This window comes from Petaurus breviceps, unplaced genomic scaffold (assembly GCF_028583685.1).
Source record: "Petaurus breviceps papuanus isolate PSGF00001 unplaced genomic scaffold, PetGlider_PUasm1.0 38, whole genome shotgun sequence".
Taxonomy (NCBI): Eukaryota; Metazoa; Chordata; class Mammalia; order Diprotodontia; family Petauridae; genus Petaurus; species Petaurus breviceps.
Genome location: NW_027186304.1, coordinates 72,431,892 through 72,449,994, shown reverse-complemented (window position 1 = coordinate 72,449,994; position 18,103 = coordinate 72,431,892). Strand labels below are relative to the sequence as shown.

Below are 18,103 nucleotides of genomic sequence, written 5' to 3'. Positions count from 1 at the left end.
ATTTGTAATAATACATAGATCATGTTATACATAGGAGATAAGAGCTGGATCTCTTATTTCATTGGTAAAGAAAACTCCCAAGTAAAGAATCTCCTTCCAATGCAGGTCAACACTTTCTCTCCAGCTTATAATTTTAGAACTGAATGGAATAAACATATATTAAGCACCTACTATGTGTCAGGCACCATGCTAAACACTTTAACAATATTATTTCTTTTGATCCTCACAATAATCCTGGGAAGTAGGTGCTATTATTACCCCATTTTATAGTTGAAGAATTGAAGCAGATCAAGTCTTACTTAGCCAGGAGTGCTAATTGTCTGAGGCTGAATTTGAATCCACATTTGGTGAATAGTGCTCTGTCTTCTAACCCAACAAGATGGTAAGAGGTTATAACTCCTGTCAGATGAGGCATCTGAACTCAAGTTTCCTGAATTCTATATCCACCATGCCATGCTGCCCCTCAGGGATATATATGCATACACATAGACACACATACACACATATGTATATATGTCTGACTCTACATATGTGTATATATATATATAGTTTCTACAATAATATAATTATATTTTAATATACAATCATGAGTACAGAAGGTAAGACTGTAGTGATTTTAAACTTTTATAAGCTTATATTCTAAAAAGACAATTCAACAAAATAACACCATCAACATAGTATCTTTCACATAGATATCAAATATTAATTGGCCCACATTTTCTTTTTTTATATTTTTTTCCTCTGGAGAAGCAAAAACAGAATTGTTTGCAAGGAGTTGGCAGGAATAGATCCTTGATTGGAAAGCTACAATTCTATAATTAGGAAAGACTATAGATAAAATGGATCTGGAGTGAATTTTAGGGACCGTGGGTAAATTTGAAAGGGAGAAGAGAAACACTTGATAGACAAAGAGTGAGAAGATGTTCCTTCCAAGATGTATATCAGAAATACTATTAATACAATAATGTTCTTGATCATTCATTTCTGTAATTCCATGACAAAAATAGAAATGAATACCCATGGAAAGGCACTATTACTGAGTTCTCATCATTTTAGTCTGAAGGAGAATTTGGCTGTTTCTTTCCTCTGGCCTTGCCACCATTTTTTCCCTTTTACAATGACCTCTCCATGGTAACCCCTATTTATTTAACAGTAAAACAATAACTACTGGCAACTTTAGCTGGCCCTACCGTTGCCATCCATGAATCAAGCAATTTTCTCTCTTTTCCTTTACATTCAAGTCATAGTTGATTAGCTATATTGCAGCCTTTGAGAGTACAGTGCCCTGAGGGCAAAGGTAGTATTTCTTAGTGAAAGATGCCAGTTATTCCAGCAGCCCTCTCTGAGCCAGACTTTCTCTCTGCAGTTCTTTTGTGTGATGAAAGACCCAGCTGGCAACTAAAAGTATATATACTTGTCAACAACATTAACTAAGGATTTCATCATGACAAGCTAAAGAAAAGAAAAGTGGGAGTCCTGGCATCAGACAAAGAAATAGCAGGTTTCCTTTTCACACCACATAGTATCATTCAGGGGAACAAGGACAAGGGTTTAATGAGAGCTAGCTGTTTCTCTGATAAATGAATAGTAATTTCAAATCACAAAGAAAAATAAAACAAAAACATTAATGAATTGGTTATTGAGACTAAGCAATCTTTCTTTTTTATGGCCCAACTAAGACAAAGATCAAAGAAGAACATAAGTTTGGAGGCATTGTGTTACGATAAATGAAAAGAGTATGGGAGTACGAGAGAGCAATGACAAATGATGAGATTGCTTAAATAGGCTACATTTAATCTGATCTGTGTCATGAAACATATGTGTCAGTTCTAAGCATGTATTTTACAACTGAATTCTATGACACTGTACTAGTTTTTCAAATAAATATTATAAAGTTACTAGGGTGCAACTGCACTGAGATGAAGAAAAAATCACTGAGGATCTCACATGTGGTTGTCAACAATGCCTGGAAAAAGGGAAGATGAATCTTGAATGTCTCTTGAAATTTAGAATATTGCATCAAAGATGCTGACTAATTTGACCTTACACTTGCTTTCTGTTCATTCAGTAATTAAGCACAATCTGCTCTGTGTTATTTCATCTGTGTGTACCTTCCCCTGGCTAAGTGCCTCATTTCCCTGAATGGAAGAAAAGGAATTCAAAGGAAAGTGTCATGGCTCCAAAGGTAGCATCACTTAGAATATCTAATATTTAAGACACAGGAAATCATCAATAACGCTGAATGGGGTCGCTTCCGATGGCTCAGCATGGATTGGTAAGATCCAGGAAGGGTAGAGCACCATGCCCAACCATCTGCATGAAAGACACTGCAGTGGTAGGAAACACAAGAGCAAGCTCAGAGCCTCATTGAGAAAACCACGCCTGCATTTCAGCAAGGAAAAATTCTTCCCACTCCCTTCTCTGCTCCTCCACTGGCAGAGGCTATGATCCTACCTCTTCCTAATCTCCCTGGACCTACTTGACCTGGTATGATGCCAGAACTCCATACAGGAGGTCCCCCTATGATGCCAATGAAGGGCCTCCCTCCTCCTGGAATGATGCCTATTCCTGGGATGATGCTGCCCAAGGGAGGCCACGTGTCTATGATGCCTAGACCCCCAATGATGAGATCTCCTGCCCATCCCACGATGGTGCCCACACAGGCAGGAATGACTTGCCCAGACATATAAGAATAAAGGGAAATCCGTTCATGTCATTTTTACCCAAATACCATGGTGCTGCACCTTCTAGGGTGTTTTCTAACAGCATGGCAAGGAAGACTTGCCCCCACTTCTTTCAAGGAAGAAATGGTTTGGAAGGGAGCAGTGGGATAGAAATGCAGCTTACATTTATATTATGATAGGTGAAAATAAAAGTGTTTACTGTTTTAGCTATAGAAGGGTTGTTTTCCCCCACTGATTTTTGTTATTGCAAGATGAAGAATTCCAAATGTAACTCTCCAACCTTGATGTTTAGCTCATATTCTCTCATTTCATTGTATCTTCCCCCTCTTAGATCCTTGTCCCTCAACTGTGCAACATTTTCCTAGGGGACAGCCCCCTGGACAAAATTCCTTACGTATCTTAAGTTTTTTAAATCTAGGACTTATAGGTCTTTTATTGATTCCAAGAATAAATAAAAACACTTTCTTCATACAAAATAATGTTTAATGAGTGAACCCCCCCCCGTTACTCTGTCTTCGTCTCTCTTCTCTTCCTCTTTTCTCCCTCTCTTTCTTTTTCCTCTCCTCTCCTTCTTTTCTCCTCTCTCTCTCTACATATAATTCTACAATTTCTTTGCAGAGAAACTCAAATAATCTAACAACAGTGGTCCAGTTTCAGAAAGTTCCAACCAGTATTTCTGGTTGAGAGGTTATTCAAATTGGAAATGAAATATATGTTGCTGAAGAGCATCTTTGGTATCAAAGTTAGCTTTAGAAGGGTTGGTGTGCTGCCTGCACATGACCCCCCAGCTAAAGCAGGCAATAAGGAAGGTGACTAACCTCTATTGGTTCATTCTATGATAATAAACACTTATGGGATGTGAACTAGACTGAAGTCATAAACTCATTTTGGAAAGGTCACGAAACAACTGCTCAATGGTAATAGCTTTCAGTCATATCTGACCTACAGAGGCCAGGGTTGAAATGTCAAAAGTTGACAAGTCAAGGGATCCATATTATATTACCAAACATCAGGGAAATTTTCCCCTATTTTTCTTCATTTTTAATTTTTTTTTATTTTTCTTCATTTTAAGACACTACCCCAGCCTTTCTCCTTTTTTTTACCTAACAATTAATAAGCAACAAATGTAAATCATGTTTGAAGTGACATACTTATATTAAAACAGGGAGTTTCTTCTAAATTATGGCCTAATTCTAACATATAAAAATTTAAACTAAAATCTTCATATCTAAATGGTTATGGTAAATCTGTTTTTTAATCTTTGATTTCACTTTGTTTCAAACATTTTATTTTTCAGTGTTATGTTCTTTTTTTATGATTTTCATTCTCTGGGAGAGTTTATAGGAAATATAAATATAAGAATTGTTTGTAGGATCTTTGTGGCATTAAAAGTTGAGTTGGGGTATTTATAATTATATGCTATAATGAGAACCTATTCTCCTAGGACCCACATCCCTCTAGGTAAATTAAGCATCCTACAGAGACTCAGCCTGGTATTTTTCTCTCTCCTTTTCCTCTTGTGTAACTATTATCTTGCCTAGAGTGGGTCAAAATTATCCCAATAAATAATCTATTGCTCAAAAGCTCCTTCTAGCTCAAACTTTCTAACTATTTGACCTAACTGAAAGCGGAGTGAATTGTCTTGGGAGATAATGGATTCCTCTTTACCTGATAAGTTTTTTATACAAAAAAAAAAGATCATGTGTTGGGGGTGGCATTCTTGGTCAGGAATAGGCTGAATTAGGTGTTCTCTGAGATCCCTCCCCCCTCTTCCTTTTCTTTTATTCTGTGACTTTTTGATGTATGCACACACACACATATATTTGAGAACATAGCCACATCATTTCAAATATTCAAGACAAAATTAACAGCAACACATTTTCTTATAAGTACAGGAGAGAAAAAGGCCTCATGATATACTTAAAAGAATATAAGTACCTTGAGAACAGATTCTGTTGTTTTTGTTGTTTGTTTGTTATTTGTCTTGCATCCACAATTCCTATCACAGCATCTGGCAGGCAGAAGTTGCTTAATAAACGCTTATGTAATTGAATTGAATTCTATTGAATATATATATATATATATATATATGTGTGAATATATTTATTTGTATATATATATGCATACATATATATACATATATATATATATAAAACCTACACACATACATACATATATGACTTAGAGAACTGGTTAATGAATGTCTAGGAAATAAAGTAATGATTTCAAAGTGGTAGGACATGCCAAAGTAATCTTAATTCCTTTTTATAAATGAGGTTTATTATCTGGAAGATTATGGGATTGCTATAGAGTTTACCTATATATTGGCAGAGTGTTTGAAAATTTCTTCTGAATTTCTTTGAGATAATGAGATTTGGGACCTCATCAATAGCATATTAAAGTTTCAATAATAGTACATTTAGTATTCAGAGTTAGTGGAATGGCAAGTCTCCCCCCCCCCACACACACACCAAAAAACCCTAGTCATTAATGGTTGAGTATCAGATTAGATGGAAATGTTCTGAGAAGTATTCCTGGGGTCCCTCTGCCTTGTGCCATATGTTTTTGTGTTTTATGATCAATGCAGATAAAGTCATAGATGTCATATTTATCAATTTTGCAAATACAAAAATGAGCTAATCAGTCACCAGGTAACAGGATTCAAAAACATCTTGACCAGGTAGAATAGTCAGTAAGATAGAGATAAATGTAATGTCTTAGAAGTGGGTTAGAAATCAATGCCAAAATTATAAAATGGTGGAGGTGTGATGAAGTAGCAAGTTTTCTAAAGAAGTTATTAAGGGAGGTTAGTGGACAGAAAGCTTTATAGGAGTGAGAAGTATGATAAGGCCTCCAAGAAAGCTGATGAAAATTTAGGCAACTGTAATGAGTCATAATATCCAGGAATAAGGGAGTAATTATTATGCTATGCTCCATTCTGCTCAGAAGATATCTGGAATATTGTGCTTATTCTCTCCTAGGGACCATAAGGAAGAACAATGATGCCCTACAGTACATCTAGAGAAGAGCAATTGGAATTGTGTTCATGTTATATGAGGACTCTTTGAAAGAAATGGAGATGTTTAGCTTAGAGAAGGCTTGGGGGGAACATATTATATTTAAGCATTTGATATGTAGAACACAGATTTGCATTATTTGAACTCTGAATGCCAAACTAGGAGCAATGAATAGTTATAAAGAGGAAAATTTAAGCCTGATGTATAGATAAAAAAATTCTTAACAATTAGATTCTTTTTAATGGAACAGGCTGCTTCGGGGAGTAGTTGATTCTTCTAACTGCTATTCAAGCAAGTACTAGAAGACCACTGGTAGGGGATGCTGTAAATTTGTTTTTCAGGAATGTGATAGACTAGTTGGCCTTGGAAGTCCCTTCTAACTCTGAGAATCTGTAAGAATTAGTAGGATTAATTAATTAAAAGGGATTAATATTCTGCAATAAAATAGTAATAGTCAGAGTTGAAATATTTCCACAAACTTATAACTTCAGCTTAATAAGGATTCTACCCTTCAGCCTGCTCCTGTTCTTTCTGATCTTTCAAAATTACAAAATATTTTGGTGATTATATAAGCCAATGAAAGTCTGATCCTCGTATCATTTTGTGATGGTACTAGAGTCAAGAAATTAATATTCAGATTAGCACAGTGCTTGATGCATGCTGGGTGCTTAATAAATGCTTATGTCTTGCTTATTTTTGTTAACTATAAGTTAAATACGTAATAAAACAAGACTTTCACTGGGAAAAATAAATTAACATTCATCTAAAACTTATTAAATGCCTACTGCTATCAAAGATATTTATCTCTCCATTGTAGCTCTAAAGTCACCAAATCCTGTTCTGCCTCTGCAATTTCTTCTCCCTTCACCTTTCTACTCCCATTGTTAGCACTCATATTTAGACCCTTATCGCTTCTTGAATGGAATATCTTAATAGCCTCTAGGTGACCTCCTAACCTCCAATCCTTTCTCTCTGTAGTCCAGTTTTATACAGTGAAGATCACCAACTTTGACTATGTCAGTTTTTTACTCCAAAATTTTAAATGGTCTACTATTTCTTTTTTTTTAATTTTTAATTTTTTTTAATTTTTGGAGGGGGGAAGGTGGGGCAGTTGGGGTTAAGTGATTTGCCCAAGGTCACATGGCTAGTTTTATGTTAAGTGTCTGAGGCCACATTTGAACTCAGATCCTCCTGACTCCAGGGCTGATGCTCTATTCACTGCGCCACCTAGCTGCCTCAAAATAAACCATAGTTTTTTGTAACTACTTCTGGAAATTAGCAGGGATATTTTTTCTTTTTTTTTTTTTGGAGGGCAATTGGGGTTAAGTGACTTGCCCAAAGTCACATGGCTAATAAATGTGTCAAGTGTCTGAGGCCGGATTTGAACTCAGGTCCTCCTGACTCCAGAGCCAGTGCTCTATTCACTGTGCTACCTAGCCGCCCTTTCCTATTTCTTACTGATTAAAAATACAAATATATTTTTTTGACATTCAAAGTCCTCCACAGTCTTATTCCAATCTACTTTACCTGGCTAATTGTATACTACTTTGCATGATCTGCATACATTTCAGCCATACAGTACTACTCATCATTCACAAATCTCATCCTTGACCTTTCCCATTTCAAAGAATCAGTGCCTGCTATTTACCTTGCCTAGAATTGTCTTTCTTGTTATTTTTTTTCTGTTGAAATCTATTATTTACTTCCAAAAATAGCTTAGGTTTCACTTGACCCATTCCCTTTCCCTTCATGTATAAAGGATCACTTTTCTATTGAATCTCTTATCACTTTGTTTGGTCCTGCCTGAGTGTTTAACATATGGTAACATCTATATCATTCACATGCATGTCTTAACTTCCATGCTCATCATGAGCTCCTTGGTAACAAAGACTACATGTATCTAGACTATGTGGTGTAATGGAAAGTGTTGGTAGCAGAATAGTGCTTAAATACTGGAACACACACTATCCATGTAATCCTCGACAAATCACTTTAAGTTCTCCCCATTTCAAGATCTCTTTGAAAATGAGAATATTTGCATTACCTATCTCATAGGAGTATTATAGGGAAAACACTTTGTGAACCCTAAAGCCTTTTATAAATGAGTTATTGGAATTTGTATTATTTAAATTTTCTCATCATTTCATATTTTTATCCTCTAGCACTTAGCACAAAAATAAGCACTTCATATTTGTCCAAATGAATTGATGAGGTTTCTACTGCCCTGCCCAACTACTTACAATTAAGTAGGGAAAATGAGACATAGAAGCAAGGCAATATGAGATAACTCATATTAATGGTACAAAGTGCAATAATATTCACAGAACAAACCTGATCTATATTCTGTAAACCAACTTAAAGTACCAAAAAAGGAGCAGGCAAGAACCCTGTGTGCCTAGAAAAAGTCAAAACTTGAATACTGAAAAGTGCTATACAAAAATGAATGACTTTTAAAATTCATTATAGGAAGACAGACAAATGAGCAAATTTCTTTTTCTCAGGCTGGATTATAGGTGATAACAAAAGAGAGAAAATACTTTAAAGTAGCCAGAATAAACTTATTCAATATTTTCTGTAATGTGTTCACTGGAACTCTAGTGCTCCAATACGTTCAACAAGCATTTATTCAATAAACATTTATAATGTACCTACTATGTGCCACGTACTGTGCTATGTCCTAGGAATACAGAGGTAAAAATCTAATACCCTCAGAGAGTGTGCAGGGGAAACAGCCAATAGAAGGTCAGCTCTTTTCAGGCAGAGCTGGTTTTGGTTTAGTCTTTGCATCCAGGAGGACTCCCCAAGAAATTTCAGTTAAGAGCCCTGATTTGATACTTACACCAGGTTATCACTAGCTGTGAGGAGAGCTGGACAAGGGTGTTGGAATGGGAGGAGAAATAGAAATATGAAATTAGAAGAAGCAGAGTGAAAAGTTTCAACACTGCTATTGCCAGATGAATTCAAATTCCCCATACTTTATGATGCATAGAATTGGACTGTGTGAAGTAAGAGAGTAATCATCTAAATCTTATTCTACATAAGCCCTCTGGACACCAAAGTACCAACCCCTGTATTCTTATTCATATCTCTAGGGAAGGGTCCCTCCCCTCTCAATTGTTGGTCCATCCTGGGATGGCATGCCCCTGATGCACCTCACTCTATTCTCCCCACGTCCTTCATCATAACACCCCCTTTTATCTCCAGCTTGCTCTCCATGTCCCAACCACATTTATCCCATAACAATCAGAATATATGTGTTACATCAATAATTTTCAGTTCCAAAAAAGAGATGTTCTGTAGCCAAGTTTGTTTAAGATACATTGACGTACCTAAAGAGGTTGTTAAAAACAGAGGCACAATGGATGTACCATTATATTTGTAGAGGTTAAAATTTAGTTGATTTCTAGTCAAACATTTGCTAAAGTTGAGGCCATAGTCCCCAAATGATTATCTGTTATCCTTCTAAAGGGTTTATATGGTGAAATGATGAAATTAATAACAGACATTTCCCCAAATGACTTTTTATTCACCGATATGTTATTTTCACCTTAAGCTTGGGTGAACATCTTCCCATGGGTCATGATCATGTCTCCACTACTACAGTCCCACTCCAATGACTTATCAAAGTGTGGAGGTGACCCTGAGTTAATAAAATCAACTGGCATCTCTAATAGGAGAATACCCACTGTGGTTTTCTCAGTCTGTAGTCATGCTTCACTTGGCCTGATTAAAAAAAGGAGCAGTAATATTAAAGTAGAGAGTAGCACTTTTGTCAAAATTTCATGGATAAAAGCATTAAATAGAAAAGCACAATTTGTGTTCAATGGGGACAGCCTAAGACAATGATGCAGGTGAAGACATTTCCCCAACAGAACTAGACTTTTTTTTTTTTTTACCTAAACCAGCCACGAAAATGTGTAAGCCCCAGGACATGAAAGAAATGGAGTATGGTTTAGAGGAGTTCTGGAGGAAATCTCATCAAACCTTTTCTTATTCTGTTTCCTTTGGGTTCAATTTGTAAGCTAAAAGATACCTGTTAACCTATTTGCAAGTATGATGAATATTTTAATAATGGGGTTTTTGTTCTATTCACTGGCCTTTTCTAAACAGGGCTATCCTATTAGAATAGAAAATTATCTACATTGTAGGAAACTGCATTTATAAAAAGAGAACATATGTGACTTTCATTGATTTTCACATCAGTATTCTTAAGTATTATTCTAAGTAACATTTAAATTCTACAACATGGAATGCCATTTTCAACATTAAAGTTATTCAGTTATGACAGAACAATTTAAAAATTAGCTACCTATTTCACTCTGTGGATTCCTGACCCATAGGGAAGCTTTGTCAGTCATCTCGAATTTTGACAGAAAGAGAACACGTATACTTTTGGTTCCTTCTGTGATCAAGACTTTCTTGTGTCAAGAAGGAGCAGGGAGGAGCAAGGAGTGGTTTAATTCTATCTGAGATCAAAGGATAATAGATTTAGAACTGAGATAAACCTTAGAGGTTATTTAGTTCAACTTCTTCATTTTACAGATGAGGAAACAGATCTAGAGAGAAGTTATTTGCCAGACTCAGTAAGTTTTTCAAGATAAGTAAGAAGCAGAGTCAGGGTTTGACCCCAGGTCTGTCAAGTCCAAATTCAGGATGCCTTTCATTGAACCAAAGAATGCAATCCAAAAATCCACAGACAAACAACTATTCTCACTTCTCTGGACATAAATAGAAACTTCAAAAACACATTTTTCCTTGTTTTTGCCATAGAAACCTTTAACTATTTTGTACTCTATAGCTATTGAGAGTAGTCTATAAATGTCAGTTGTTATTATTTTCTTTACAGTAATAGAAATTCCAATCTTCATGAACTTAATGGGTTTCTTGTTCTCATTTTAAAGAAAAAAAAAGAATGCATTGAAGTGACTCTAGAAGACAATTTTCATTTCTGACATTTGTCAAATGGCCTCATTCTTCTTTGCTAACTTTCTTTGCTAACCCATCCTTTCTTAATAGTTCTTTGGCGGCTGAAAAGCATATGGGCATACCTCATTTTATTGTACTTCTCTTTACTGCACTTTGCAGATATTGTGGGATTTTCTTTTTGCAGATTGAAGATTAGTGGCAACCCTGGATTGAGCAAGTCTATTGGCACCATTTTTTCAATAGTATGTGCTCACATTGTGTCCCTGTGCTACATCTTGATAATTGTCACAATGTATCAAACTTTTTCATTATTATTATTATTATTATCTGTTATGGTGATCTATGATATTTGATGTTTCTGTTATGTGTCTTGGGGTACCACAAACTGCATCCATATAAGACAGAAAACTTAATTGATAAACGTGTGTGCTCTGACTGCTCCACTAACTGGCCATTCCCCATCTCTTCCCTTGCCTCTGGTTTCTGTATTCCCTGAGATACAACAATATTGAGATTAGGCCACTTAACCCTACAAACGTTTCTAAGGGTTCAAGTGAAATGAAAAATCAATCGATGGGCAAACTTCATTACTGTCTTATTTTAAGAAATTGCCACAACCACTCTATCCTTCAGCAGACACCACCTTGATCAGTCAGCAGCCATCAACACCAAGGCAAAATCTCCACTAGCAAAAAGGTTATGAATTGTTGAAAGCTCAGATGATGGTTAGCATTTTTCAACAATAAAGTATTTTTAAACTGAGGTGCATACATTGTTTATTTAGATACAATACTATTGCACACACACTCAAAATTGTTTCTTTCTTTATTATAATATATGTTTTATTAAGGTAGTCTGGAATGAAACCTGCAATATCTCCAAGGCAGGCCTTATGTAAAATATTCAGACTATCCCCCCATTCTCTTTCTTGAGGCAAAGGCACTTTGCCCATGAAAGGCAGTATGAGGATATATTTGGAGTAAGAAGACCTGAGTTCTAATTCTGACTCTGGCATTTTCCAACTATGTAGTGGTATACAGGTCATTTAACTTTTCTTTTTTTTCTTTTCTTTCTTTTTTTTTTGCCTTTTCGAGGGCAATTGGGGTTAAGTAACTCGCCCAAGTTTACACGGCCAGTTTTGTGTGTGTGTGTGTGTGTGTGTGTGTGTGTGTGTGTGTGTGGGTGTGTGGGTGTTAAGTGTCTGAGGCCAGAACCGAACTCAGGACCTCTCCAGGGCTGGCACTTTACTCATGGCGCCACCTAGCCTCCCCCATTTAACTTTTCTAAACTTAAGTTTCCTGAGTCCTCCTTTGTCCCAATTTTGAAAACTCTTAGTATAAATAGTGTCACCTTAGTGAGTTTTCTCTAACTATATTAACTCTGGTGAATTTCTTGTACTGCTCTGAGTTTTAGCATATCAATACATCGAAGATGATTGATTCAAAGCCATTATTTACATCTGTACTATATTCTCAGACTTGCCTTTCAGAAAGGAAGTGTAATAACATAGTGACACATAAAGAAAGGACCAGAGCTGAGAGGTTAAAAAGAAGATACTTGGATACAAAAGAACACTCAGTTCTCTATAGGGAATCTAGTCCCTACAAGGAACCATGTGTTCCAGAGAATCATGTGGACCTGGGCATTGAGGCAGATAGGGACACTGGCTAAATAGTGAAGATTTCCTGAGTTGAGATGGAGTTGCAGAAATGCAATCAATGCAAGAGAAAAGGCAAAGCAATGGAAAACTTTTTGGACCAAATGTAGGAGTTCCTTGACTAAGAAGTGAAGAGCAGGATTATGATTCAGAATTACAATTCCGATACCATCACTGATACTTAAGAGGTTTGACAACCACACATGCTCAAAGATGGAGGGGAGGGAGGTGATACTTCAATAATCCTGAATGACTTTCCCTGTACATTTCTTCACTTTGAAAGGTACCAACTATAATCAGGAGGAATTATTTGACTCTGGGATGTGGTCTTATCGTAAGGCTGAGTTGCTTGATTCTTCAGCAATCCCAAGTTCTTTCTTGCAGGGGATGGGGGACATGGGTGGAACTTATGGGGACTGGACATGGGTGTCTTTGTATTTTGAAGAGTGGGGTCATGTTAAACAAGGCTTGTCCTATAGTTAATATTTTGTTAGCCTGAATGCTTACATGGCATATGAGTACTGAGGATCTGCTCCTTTTGTTTTTTTTGAATTGTTTTGTTTTCTGACTTTCTTGTTTATTTACATATATTTATTGGACTTAGAAATGAGCCAAATTCTGAAGTACCCTGGAGAAATTGACCAGAGAAGTTGAGTCCTGTCTAGGAAAACTCAGAGCTTTTCTTTCTGAGTCATTAAATGGCAAAAACCAAAAGATAGACTCATAATATGAAATTATTGGAGAAACAGAAAATAATACTAACTCTGACCTGAAGTACTCTTACCTTTTTAGTCTCTTAAATTGTTACATGATAGAAAAGGGCTTACTTGAGTCAATGCCCTAACTTCCTATGTCATAGCCATATATAATACTCTATATAAAAGGAAGCACAATATCTTCCCTAAGCCATATATCCTTCCTTTTCATTCCCCATTCCACAGCAAAGCATTCCATATATTTTAGATGCTTCATAAATCCTCCTGAATTGAGTTGGAATTTAATTGAATATCTAGAATACTTGGCTTATTTGAAGCTCTTTAGGGATGATATCATGTATTCAAAATATATTTGATAGATCAATTAATACTGTAGTTTCTTTTTAAACAGAATTCCTTAATAGATGGGATCACACTTATCTGTCTTGTTTGAGTAAGTCCGTTGACTTCCATCTTAAACCTCGGACAATGCCAATGTAAAAAAAAATGCTCTGTGTTCTAGGCTCAGCTGAACTGGACCTTCCCAAATCCACTCTACTTTCCCTGTATGGTGCCACTCATCAGATAATAGAATATTCATCATTTATAAGAAACCATATGTCACTTTGGCACAAATCCCAGCATTCAATATTTAGACCTTCTGACTGCTTGCTGGCTACTCTGACACACATCTGTCAGTACCACTGTGACAGCATGCTAAGTGTATGTCAAACACTACACATCAGAAAGCCATTTTTATCTCTCATTATGTTCCCACTCTCTCTTCTTCATCATAAATTTGAATAGAAGGAAAACAAAGATGAAATATCTTAAATCAAAAAGCAATGCAATGATTGTCATTGTTTTGTTTTTTAAGCAGGATAAAGGAGAATAGACCTACAGGAAGCTTCCAAAATAGAAGATATAACAAATACCAACACAAGAATGGAATTCCCCAAGGTGAGAAGAAATTAATTTCTCAAGACCATGTTTGCAAGAACCAAGTCTATACCCAGGACAATCTATCCCCAGCCATATGTCCATCATCAATCATTGAATAGGTATTCATTAAGTATCCACTTTGTACCATACACTGCCAGACACTAAGGCAGCAAGGTGCTACAATGGCTAGAGAGAAGTAAGTAGTCTTTTTTTTTTTGGAGGGCTATTGGGGTTAAGTGACTGGCCCAAAGGCACATGGCTAATAAGTGTGTCAAGTGTCTAAGGACGAATTTGAATTCAAGTCCTCCTGACTCCAGGACCACTATTCACTGTGCCACCTAGCCACCCCTAAAGCTGACCTTTGGTTTACAGCTCAAGCCACACATATATTTTTTTGCTTTTCTTTTTGGAGAGGGGAGGGAAGAACAATTGGGGTTGAGTGACTTGTCCAAGGTCACAAGGCTAGTGGGTGTTAAATGTCTGAGGTCAGATTTGAACTTAGGTCCTCCTGACTCTGGGCCAGTGCTCTATTCCCTGTGCTACCTAGCTACCCCCTGGTACATACAGTCTTAAAGACCAGAGTTCAAATCCTGCCTTAGGCACTTCTTATCTACATAACTTTGTTTAGGTCATTTAACCTCTTTCATTCTCAATTTCCTCATATGTAAAGAAGGGATAATGAAAGCATTTACCTCACAGAATAAATTTTTGTAAGAATCAAATTATACATAGATACATACATATACATATATTGTTTTGCAAACCTTAAAGTTCTACATATTACTATTATTAGTCACTGAGGATATAGGTACAAAGAATAAAACCTCTACTTAAAATGAATTTGAATGCTGATGGGTAAAATATGAACAAAATAAATATAAAGTTAACAAAGAAATATATATGAGTATATACACATAAGTGTACATATAGGTGTTTCCATATATACATATGCATATATCTATCTATATCTCTATCTATCTATATACACAAAAATAGACAAATAGAAGGTAATTTGGGAGGGAGGGCACTAACTATTTGGGAAATCAAGAAAGGGTTCATACAAAAAGGGTACCTGAGTTGTATCTTACAGGAAGAGAGAAAATCTATGTGGCAGAAACAAGATGGAATATGTTCCAGGAATGGAGGGGACAACATTAACATAGCCATTGAAGTCTAATATAAAGGGAAGAACACTGTGTAATGGTGGACCAGTTGTCATACCAAAAACTAAGTAACACTACTGAGAGACTGGAAAGTATGTGGTGTCAAAGGAGTGTTGAGTTCCAGACCAAAATGACTATCTAGGGATAGCTGATAGAACCTTCTAACCACATGACTACCACAGGTATTATATCTAGGTATGTTAGCAATGTCATCAGCATCACTGCTGAACCACAGTGTCAAATTATCATAACCCACAATGAACCCTATGGATGAAGCATGTGTGCAATTCTTCCTACAACACATTTCTGCTAGACTGGCCCTAGGGGGGAAATGACTAATGAAAAGAAGCCCACTAGAAGAAGCAGGGTAGCCATAAAAGGGGTAGATTTGTATTAGGTTAAAATTGTGTTGAAGCACAAACCCAACCAGTGGGAAGGGAATAACTAATGCTTCTGGAAAACCTCAGAAAGAGCCCAACCAGCTTTGAATATAAGAGAGTTATATCAGCTTCTTCTGAGCAGAAACATCTGGCTGTCTGGGAGGCAGGTAGAGTAAGTAGCAAGATGCCTCATAGTCAAATATGATATTTATTTGAAACAAATGATGTGACATTTGAAAAAAATTAAAGATGAAATATGGCATCAGAGATGTTTCTGGACTTGGTCAAGAAGGTCTGGGTTAAAAATACCTCCTTTCCCCTAAATACTTGCTAGGTATTTAACCTGGGTGTGTAACATAACCTTTCTTATTTTCAGTTTTTTTCATTCAAAAAAAAGGAGAAAAGAATAATTACAGTGATCCTTTCCCTGGATATCCTGAAGATCAAATGAGGAAATATAAATTAAGTACTTTGTAAATTTTAAAGTGAGGTAGCTAGATGGTACAGCAGAAAGAATGAGAGGCCTGGAGTCAGGAAGACATGTTCCTGAATTTAAATCTAGCCTCAGATATTTACTAGCTGTGTCACCCTGAGCAAGTCATTTAACCATGTTTGCCTCAGTTTACTCATCTGTAAAATGAGGTAGAGAAGGAAATGGACAAACCACTGCAGTATCTTTGCCAAGAGAACCTTAAATAGGATCATGAAGAGTGAGACTCGACTGAAAAATGACAATAAAAAACCTTAAAAATCTGCCCAAATATTATCTATTATTATCATTATTATTCTAGCCTATGGTCCTCACTGATCTTGGACAAAGGACCCTGAATTGGAAGATCAGGCACAGAAAAAGAAAGAGGGTAGAAAAAAGTACAAGACACTGAGGTAAGATGAGGGATTCTGGTACAGCTAGCCAGCATTTACCATTTTCAGATAAAATTAATTTTGATAATGGAAGAAGTGAAAGAAAATGTTAGTGCAAAATGGTTGAAAGAACAGATACACTGTTTTGGATAGCTGAAAAATAACTATTGTCAAAAAAAACCAACCCTAAGAGCCACATGCTTGTGGCCAAGGTCCTGTGAGGGCTTGGAATGACTCTCTTAATTGCCTGTAGTCAGGTAACGCTGCCAGTTCCAGTGTGTAGTTGGTAACTCTTAAAGATCATGGGTTACTCATTCATAGATTCTGTCCCAACCAGGGGGCTTGGCAAGCCACCTTCTCCAAGGTTGACTGCTCTTCAGGAGTATAATGAGGCAGCAATATTTATCAAATGAAAACTAAGTAATTCACAAAAGATTCCATACCTGCAGTTTCACATGTGGGCTACAGACCATGTACCAGGCATGCTGAGATAGCTATTGGTTATTCCCTCTAGGTGAAAAGGGGAAGAACAGCCTGAAAGCAGCTCAGCCACCTTCACGAGGCCCTTTCATAGGCTGCCCTTTTAATCTCTAAAAGACCTTCTGTGTGAGATACAGAGATTGGTGTGGGAGTGGAGATAGGGGTTAATTTAACTAATCAGCTTTTTTTTTTCAAGAATGAACAAATATGACATCATATCAAAGATATAATTCCCTGATGCATTATTATTCTTTTTTTTTTAATTAGAGTTTGATTGTTGTTGTCATGGCTGTCTGTGATATCATGTTATCAATTTTGCTATTACTTAGCAAATTGTTTAGTCTATGGCAAAGTATAGATTTTATATTGACTTGAACCTGAAAAAAATGGCTTTCTGGGTTCAGTTTTTGCATTCTTTTTTTTCGACTATAAAAGTTCATGCAGTTTACTCATTTGTAAAATGAGCTAGAGAAGGAAATGGACAAACTACTTCAGTATCTTTGCTAAGAAAATCTTAAATGGGGTCATGAAGAGTGAGACTCAACTGAAAAATGACAATAAAAACAATACAAATCTGCATGTTAGTTAATATTATTATTATTATGTATCCAAACTTTCATAGAGTTTCAGTTGTATCTGCTTTCATCAATGAAGCTTCTCATTCTTAACTTCAGTTCTATTTTTGTAGATAGATAGTTATGTTAAACTTAACTCTCTCTTTTATCATCCATTATTCTTCTAATCTTGAAAATAAGATTTGATCATCCATGTAGTCATATTTGTGATATGATATCATAATTATACATCCTTTTCCAAAAAAACCCTGATAAGGTAACCCCACCTATGTTATTATTCACTTGTTTCGACCATGTCTGACTCTTTGTGATCCCTTTTGGGGTTTTCTTGATAAAGGTACTGGAGTGGTTTGTCATTTCCTTCTCCAGTTCATTGTATAGATAAGGAAACTGAGGCAAACAGGGTTAAGTGACTTGCTCAGGGTTATACAGTTAGTGTCAGAAACTGGAACTGAACTCAGGAAAAGGAGTTGTCCTGATTTCAGGTCTAGCATTCTATGCAGTGTGCTACCCAGCTGCCTATTCCCAGTCATATTCCAATACATAAATATTACAAACACTTAAGACAGCTAAAATGAACCATTCATAGATTGAGAACAGGAAGGGACCTTAAGAAGTAATCTATTCTAACTTCCTCATTTTAGAGATGAGAATGCTGAAGTTAGGAAGCCAAGTGACTTGCCCCAGACATTACACTAATTTTACACTAGTGAGCAAGGT

General features: G+C 36.3%; 1 protein-coding gene across 2 annotated transcripts in view; it reads right to left on the bottom strand.

Moving 5' to 3' along the window:
• The window catches only part of NKAIN3 (sodium/potassium transporting ATPase interacting 3), an 862,428-nt gene that overhangs the window by 415,674 nt on the left and 428,651 nt on the right, over positions 1–18,103 (bottom strand). The gene's annotated exons all lie outside the window — the stretch shown is intronic.